We start from the raw sequence: 9067 nt of genomic DNA, 5'->3' as shown, positions 1-9067 counted from the left end.
TTCCATTGGTCCATGTGCCTGTTTTTATGCCAGTACCAGGCTGTTTTGATTACAGTGGCCTTATAGTATAGTTTAGTGTCAGTTATTGTGATCCCTCCTACTTTACTCTCCTTTCTCAAAATTGCAGCAGCTATTTGGGGTCGCTTATTGTTCGATATAAATTGTTGAAGTGTTTGTTCTATGTCTGTGAAATAAGCCATTGGTACTTTAATAGGTATTGCATTGAATGTGTAAATTGCTTTTGGTAGTATGGACATTTTGATGATATTAATTCTTCCAATCCATGAACACGGTATATGTTTCTATTTGTTTGTGTCTTCCTTGATTTCTCTAAAAATATGGAATGCTTCACCAATTTGTGTATCATCCTTGCGCAGGGGCCATGCTAATCTTCTCTGTATCGTTCCAATTTTAGTATATGTGCTGCCGAAGTGAGCATATAATTGAATCTTGATTGCTATTGCCCATTTGTTTGTGGGGATCGACCCTCAGGCTGGCTGGCTGGATCAACCCCAACCAGTGTATGAGCTGCAGTATAGGTGCTGACAACACAAAGCTAAATTTGTCCCAGTAGGGTTTGATGCCTGCAGAGATCTCCCTTTGGATATGGTGTTTGTGAAACTAATTGGTTCCTGCTCTGATGTTTGAAGCTGGTTGCTGGGCATGTTGATTCTGGGGCCTCTTGAGAGGTCCTGGATTCTGGTCCGGGTCAATGTCAGATATTGCTTGTGACTCGCTCTGGATAATGTTTGGAGAAACAAAGTGATTCAGTTTATGTCTCCCTCTTCTGAGTCTGGTTGTGCATGGGAAGGATACAGCTGTACAACAAGGCTGGCTTTTACCAGCCCCAGCCCTGGGGGCAGATCAGCAAAAGTCCTAAGTATCCCTAAGATCCATCTTGGTCTGCTTCCACCTGCCAGCTAAATTTTAGATTCAATCACTGAAAGAGCATCTGGTGGTACTGTAGTTGCATACAATAGGTTCTTAGTTAGTCATCAAGTAGGGGAGAGAGGTGTTCATCAGATCTCTACAGGTTCAAACTTAGAGCCAGTGCTGTGTCTGAGGCCACTCAGCAAATATTCCAGAGTATACCAAGTCCACCTATCACCTGCTGAGTATTTGCACATGTTTGTGGTGGGACAGGATCTCAGGGAGTCATCAGGGTGAAACCAGAAGAGTTTTTATCAGGCCCAAACAGACCAAAATTTGGCCATCTGAAAGGAAGGCTCTGAACCAGCCCAGCATATGAGGGAGAATTTTCTCCATCCTAAAGCCACACAACTCAATCTATACCAGGCTCATCAGGGCAGATTGATGGGAGTCAGAAGAGGGAGAGATGTTAATCAGGCTTAGAGGAAATTTAGGGTGTGGCCCCCAACCTGTGCTATGTGGTCTATCCTGGATTCTGCCCAGACCTTGGCAGGGTGGAGCCACCAAGAGTTAAGAGGGTGAGGCCTCCAGGAACCCAGAGAGTAGAGCTATAGGACCTCCCAGGATGGGGGGTACCAGTCAGATTCATGGAAAAGTGGGGGGTATGGCCCCCAAGCCAAAAACACACATCAGTCACTGCCACCCCAAGTCTGCCCAGACCTCCACAACCCTGCCCAGGCAGTTGACACCTCAGAAGAGAAGCTCCACAGTGTAGGTGGATAGGGAGTCTAAAGGTGAATGCCCTATAGAGGGGAGTGCTCTGCTCTCCCCAAGAAAGATGGTGCTTGCAGTGAAGTAGAGTAACTCAGCACAGAGGTCCTGGTAGCTGTCCCCTCTTGTCTCTCCTCACTTGATTCTAGTCTTCTCTGACCCCCCTCCTTAAGAGCCCAGGGTAAGTGGCTGCAAAGATTTTGTGTGTTGGTTGAGTGTGTGCTGGGCTGGGGAGCCTGGCTTGGGGTGGAGACCCCACACTTCTCAGGGGAAACTTTTCATGAAATATCCCTCCAGAATCTCAGCCACCACCTGCAGGAGTGGGGCCAGGTCTTTTCATGTCTCTGCATTTCTTCCAGTCTTGATGTCACTTTTTCTGTAAATCCTTGGTTACTAGACCTCTCTTCAGCTACTTGTTTGTCATTTGGTTATTCAGATTGATTGCTCTATATTTTTGTTGTAATCCTGGTTTGGTTCTGAGAGGAGGTGAGCATAGCTTCTACTATTCCACCACCATCTTGAATTCCCCATTTGTTTGAATTCTTTATTAGGAAAATTACATATCTCTGTTTCCTTAAGGTTTGCTCCCTCATATGAGAAATATTTTTCTGTTACTCCATTTTGTTTGATATTCTATGCTTACTTAAATAAATTACATAAAATAGCTATCTCAGACTTGAAAAAGTGGCCTTATGTAGAAGCAGTCTCTGTGTAAGATGTGTATACTAGGTGATTCTGACAGGCTATTAAGGTAAGAGGTGAGCTGGTGCCTAAGGCATCCCCACCAAGACATATCTGCTGCAGTTGGGGAGGCCAGGTGTGTGAAGGAAGGTCCTCTTGATTTGTTTTGATCCCATTGTTTGTTACCTAAACTGGCTTGGGAGATGTGTCTGGGAACACCCTGAAGTGGCATTGCAGGTAGTCTAGGGCATCTGGGTAGAGTTCTCACCTACTCTGGGAGGTAAATAGGGACATGAACAATGGCACTCACCATCACCTCTGACCTCAGACAATTCCTGCAGTCCCAGAGAGCTCCAACAATTATTCAGTTTTCTCTGTACAATCTTTCTCATTGGCCGTACAGAAAGCAACCAGAGAGTTTTGGGATGCTGTTGGCCTAATAGGCACTATAGAACCTGGGATACTGACTTGACTGGCCAGAGTGGCTACTATCAAGGAGAACAAGGGCCTGTAGTGATGCCCTGTTGTTTGTGTTTGCTTCCTTTGTTGGAAGGCAAAGGCTTTGAGCAATGTAGCTGGGAACATGCAGGCAGTGACTTAAAGGTAAGGCAAAGCACCTAAATAGAGCTACTGCCCACCCTATTGAAGTGGAGAGGAACACAAACAATGGTACTGGGTAGCTCCTCTGGCCATTCAGTTCCTACAGCACCAGAGAGTAACAGCACAGCCTCTCTATTCTGTGTCTTATCTTATTTGTTGTTCAGAAATTGTTCACTCAGCCTTCATTTTTGTCACATGAATAATTGCTATCTATATATATGTATATTTGAATTTGCTCCATAGGAAGGGTGAGTTCAGCATCCCCTTATACTGCCACCATCTTGCCACACCCCCCCATAGTCTTCTTTTAAAGCCTATTTTGTCTGATATAAGGGCAGTTATCCCAGCTTTCCTTTGGTTTCCCTTAGCATGGAACATCTTTTTCTGTCCCTTCACTTATAGTCTATATGCACCCTCCTTAGACATAGGAGCTACTTCTTATTTATTCTTATACCCAGATCATTGCAAAATGGCTAGTAGTGCATTAAATTATGGTCAATTAGAGATTGTTTTAGAAAGCAATCTGAAAGGAACTGCTTATATTACTTATTTTGCATTATAAATAAGTGCATTTACTCTGCTTAATGAACAGCCCTTTTTGCAGATACGATTTTTTATGGATTTGACATTATTTCAACACTGTAGATCAATTCAATCCATAAAATTTTCAAAAGACTTCTCATTATTTAAATATTTATGTAATTTGGTGAACTTTTTACATAGTACATGGAGCAGGTCTGTCATATGTTTTAAAATATTGTCAAGGGGAGTTGAGGGTGTCAAGGGACACAGGGATGTACCTGGTGCACACTGCCACTGCCACACTGTTTTCAAAGGCCTTGACAAATTTAAAATGTCCTGACTTTAATGACATGCACAGAGAAATGTGCACACACATGTGACAACCCATGCTATTAGTCAAATAACTTTAAGCAAAATACCACATTGAAGATACAGATACCATAGATATAATAAAAGTAAATTAATAAGAAGTCAGTAAGAGTCAAAAATCTTATATAAAATAAACTGCATTTGATAAAACTAAACAAAATTGAATGACTTTAGATAATGTGATTTCCAAAATTATCATTAAGGGTCATTTTTAGACTTAAAAACTTCTATTTGTTTACAGATCATTCACATGGCCATCCCAAGAAGTCAACACCATCTTTGCAACATGAATGTTTAGTCTTATTCTAGTTACTTCCTTTCATATTTCATATCCTCCATTCATCCTGCAATATGCCCCATGGTTCTCCATCTCCATATATTTACTTAAATTTTTCTCTGCCTAAAAGTATTAATTGTGACTAGTTTCTCCCTTTCATTCAGATAGACATTCTTTCAAAAAGTCATTCCTCCTTTAAGATAATTTTAAATGCCACTTTCTCATTTAACACTTACCTTGAAAATTCTGTATGTGATTCCATTCTTCCTTGGATCACTGTTCATTTGATATCTCAATTACTTTTCACCATTCTACTTCTTCTCATAAAGCAAACATTTCTGAATGGGTACAAAACCCACATGTTCAAACTGTAAGAGATATAAGATGAAATACAGTGAAAGTTATTACCATTCATGATTCTGTACCAACATTTTTCTTTTCCAGATGAGACTGATATGTTCAATTATCTCCTATTCTTCCCATATGCATTTTATGCTTATCTAAGCAAAGTATTCTTTTTATTTATTTATTTTTTTACAAATGGTAACGTTATACATTTTAACTCTGCTGCTTTCACTTAACAAATAGATACTGGAAAACGTACAATACCAATAAGTGGTTGCTTCATATTTATGTTGCTTCAGTGTGTTTTCTATCATCTATCATTTTTTTACTAGTCTTCTGATGATCAGCATTTGGATAATTTCCACATTTTTCTAGGGCAATACTGCAACAGAAATTCTTCTACATATCTCAGTGAAATCTAAAACAAAGCCCTATAAGTAAAATGGTTGACTGAAACTGTACTTGCATTTGCTTTTTTAATATCTTTACAAAATGTATTTTATTTTATTCCATTTGAATAAAGCAACTTTATGATAAACTCAAAAGAAATAAGATAACATAAGTCTGCTTCATAATCTATTCCTGCAGGCACTCAATTTACCTCTCTAGAGACAACCAATAATATCAGATTATTGTATTCTTTCAGAGATAATGTCTGAATGTACAGGAGAGCTTATCATATTTTGGCATAATTGAGATTTCTTATACATTCATGGTGGTAAGAATGCTCTTGTCAAGAAGCTGATTAACAAAATAATACCAAGTCTTAGGTAACCAGTGAAATTCAGATTCAGACATAATCCAACCAAAGATCCCTGAGATTCAAATTATGGTCCTATTTATGTTTAGTGTAGTTCTCAGTTGTACCTGGAAGGAAACATACATATACGTACAAATTACTGCAATAGTTGGAATAGCTGTCCTCTATATTTTGCCCATGGCAGTCATTATCAGAATTTCCTGCACCCTCATTTTGGGTTTTTCTGTGTCTCTCTCCTGAATATAGTTTTCTTTGAATATTGTATATTTATTTCTTAATTTATGCTTTTGTTTTGGTGAAGCACATCCTCAGGTGGTTTTTGGCAAAATATGTATGGAAAATAAGATTTGGTTTTGAATTCATAGAGAAGTGATTTTATCTCATTTGACTAATAGTTTGCGGACAGAATTCTAAGTTAGAATTTTTTCTTCAATGTTATGAGATCATTTATTCAATGTTTTCTAACTTCTAGTGTGGCTACTAAGAAATATAAAGATATTCTAATTTTTATTCCTTTAGGTATGACTAGATTTTTTTCTGGAAGTTTCAACATTGTTGTTATAAAATCTAGCTGATGACATGTCACAGTGTAGATAGGTATTGTCTTATCCTTGAGGTGTTGTCAGAATGAGCCCTTTTGACTGGAAAATGATTCTTTTTTTTCTTGGTACTCTCCTTTGTCTTTAATTTTTTAAAGATTTTATTTATTTATTTTTAGACAGAGGGGAATGGAGGGAGGAAGAGTGGGAAAGAAACATCAATGTGTGGTTGTCTCTCACACACCCTCTACTGGGGCCCACAACCCAGGCATGTGCCCTGACTGGGAATTGAACCCAGCAACCCTTTGGTTCACAGGCCAGTGCTCAATCCACTGAGCCACACCAGCCAGGGCTCCCTTGTTTTAGATCGTTTAGTTTCTTCCTTCCCATTTATATTTCTGTTTTTCTTTGTGAAACACTTAGTATCATACAGATGTTGGATTTCTAGAGTTTTCCTTTGGTTCCCTCTACTTAAGTTTGTGCTACTTTCTAGATGAGTTCTATGTTTTACAAATTTTCTACTGAAGTTTATTGCAACTTCTATATATTTAATATCAAAAGATTTTGTCAGAATGTTTTTATGAAAAATGCCCTGTTTTTTCTTAGGTGATAATAAATTCTAACATTCTGAGAATCTAAATGACAGTGTGTTTGAATTTTTTCATTTCTTTGCAATCTCTTTACCTATTAGTTGTTTACTTGTTTTCTGATTTTTTAAAAAAACTTTATATTTCATGTCATAAATTTTTATTGGATATTAGGCCATGATTTTCTGCTTATTAATAAAACCAATGAACTATAATGCCATTTGGGAGTTCTGAGGAGGATATGGAATTTGAGCTTGACCATAAGGTGATCTGCTGGGTCCACAGTTGTTTCTTATGAAACACACCATGTCATATCTTTATCCATTTTTTCTTAGGTGGTTCAGGTTCTTCACAGAAGAAGCACCTAATCTCTTTGGGAAAGCTATGGATATATCTAAAAGTGCTTGGGGAGCCATGTTTGGAAAGACCACTGAGGCCAGCCTTCAGTGAGTGAGGTGGATCTATTTCTGTTTGCAGAATGATAGTTATGTCTTAACTAACCTATGACAGGTATTTTCAAATCCTGAAAGTATTTGTTACACTCTACACAGAATAAACCTACAGATGAATGAATTTTGGAGGAAGGACAGGGGCCCAGAAGCCTGGAGATGAGGAAAATAATGTAAATATCAAATTGCTTCTCAAGATTTTATGCCTGTGAATTAATCAGTGTCCTCCAGAGAAACATGACCAATAGGAGGTGAATATATAGAAATATGTGTGTATATACATAAAGTATTACAAAGAATTGCCTTAAGCCATTAGAGAAGATGAAAAATCCCAAGATCTGCAGTCACCAAACTGGAGACCCAGGCAGCTGATGGTTTAGTGCCACTCCAAAGGCTGACAGGCTCAAGACCCGAGAAGAGCTGATATTTCGGTTTGAGTTCCAAGGCAAAAAAAAGGCCATGTCTCAATTTAAAGGCAGTCAGTCATGAGGAATTCTCTTACTCGGGATGAGTCTTTCCATTCTATTCAGGCCTTCCACTGATTGGATGAAACTCACCCACATATAGAAGACCAAGTTTTCCTCAGTCTACTGAATCAAATGTTCACTTTATCTAGAAGCACCCTCACAGACACACTGGGATTCATGTTTGACCAAATGTCTGGGTACCATCCATACCCTCCAATCAGATTTGACATCCTCCATAGTCCACCTCTTTGATTTAGTCCCCTTTGATTCATCCCTAACTCCAACAACACTGGTGCTGCTAGTCTCTGAGCATATTGAGGAATCTGTTTTCAGGTATTTTTTTTTCTTTTTTCTCCAAGGGCTTATGGTGTCTCTTTGGGTCTGCTATACACGTTTTTACTTGCCCATAATCTTTCCAGATCTAATTTTGACTTACAATTCTCTATTCACCTGTTTTTTTAATCTTTATAGGTTTATGTATTTGTTTCACATTGTTTTAGATCTGATGATTTGGAAAGATGTCTTGGAAACAGGAAATCTGTTCCCACACTCAACTCAGAGTTGTCCTTTACTTAATAAAATGTGGTAACTTGCTTATTCAAAACACTAAGTATAGAGCTGTAATAGTACCTATGCTGAGTGCTACATAGATGCTTGATAAATGGGATTGTATGTATATGCATGTACATTCATTAACACAAATACATATGAATTATGTGTACTCACATCCATGTACAAATATTAATGCATTTAAATGTGTGTGCATATTTGAAATGGTATAATATTCCTTTGTGTTATTTGGCAGATATTCTTGCCATTATTCTGCTTGAAGACTGGTGACTAAAATGCTATAAAAGAAGAATGTCTAAGTAGTTATAAACTTTAAAAATCCTATTAAGAAATAATTTTTTAATCTTCACCTGAGGACACTTTTTTATTGTTTTTAGAGAAAAAGGGAGAAAGAGAGGGAGAGGGAGAAACATTGATTTGAGAAAGAAGCATTGATGGATTGCCTCTCACATGTGCTTGGATTGGGGATCACATATCCCCAGATTGAAGATGGCCTGTACCCAGGTTGGGGATTGAGCCCACAACTTAAGTATGTGCCCTGCCCGAGAATCGAACCTTGCAACCTTTTGGTTATAGGACGACACTCCAACCAACTGGGCCACTCCTGCCAGGGCCAGGATTCTTAAACTGTATTTTTTCAGTGAGGATTGCAAAATGTCAGGATGCTCTATAATCTTTCAATTTTTATGTGAATTTCTGTAGTTTTCCCAAACATGTCTAATGTAGTTTTTAATTTTACCTGAATAAAGTATAGTGTATTTTGGCATGGAAAAATATGGTTATAGCAGGTCCCCTGAAATTGATTTTGTAGTTATTTTGAAATATGACTGAGTATAGTAGTGGTGTTTGGTAAGCACTTTGCATTCTGTTCTTTCTAGAGCTATAGACTAATGAAATCTTGCTATGCCTTTCTATGATTATGCTTCCACAGTGAGCTTCAGCATTATAAGGCTAAAATTTTCCATAAGTACATATGGAATTTTCTGCACTTCTAGGGGTTAATTTTTTTAACTCTGGATGATTTCTTTTCCCAGAATCTAATTTAGATATTTTGCAATGTGCTCATTGTTTCCATCTGCCTTATGTTAACTGCTTGCTTTATTTTTTTACTTGCTTGTGTCATCTTGTGCAAAAGTATTTTGGGTTGTGACTCATTTTTTGGTATTAGTTGATTAAATCCTAGGCTCTTAAATGAATCCCTTGACTACTGTCAAAACATATTTGTGTCAAGTTCTCAATCCCTGTCATAATTTAAGAAGA

The 9067-nt window shown here is 38.1% G+C and overlaps 1 non-coding gene across 1 annotated transcript; it reads right to left on the bottom strand.

The window, feature by feature from the left end:
* Positions 1 to 332: 332 nt before the first annotated feature.
* LOC114493540 lies at positions 333 to 439 on the bottom strand. Its single transcript, XR_003684177.1, has one exon. It is a non-coding gene; the product is annotated as a U6 spliceosomal RNA (small nuclear RNA).
* Between the last annotated feature and the right edge of the window lie 8628 nt (positions 440 to 9067).

The sequence above is a fragment of the Phyllostomus discolor genome, chromosome 1 (genome assembly GCF_004126475.2).
Source record: "Phyllostomus discolor isolate MPI-MPIP mPhyDis1 chromosome 1, mPhyDis1.pri.v3, whole genome shotgun sequence".
In the NCBI taxonomy this organism is placed as follows: Eukaryota; Metazoa; Chordata; class Mammalia; order Chiroptera; family Phyllostomidae; genus Phyllostomus; species Phyllostomus discolor.
Note: the sequence above shows the minus strand (reverse complement) of the source record. Positions and strands in the feature narration are given on the sequence as shown.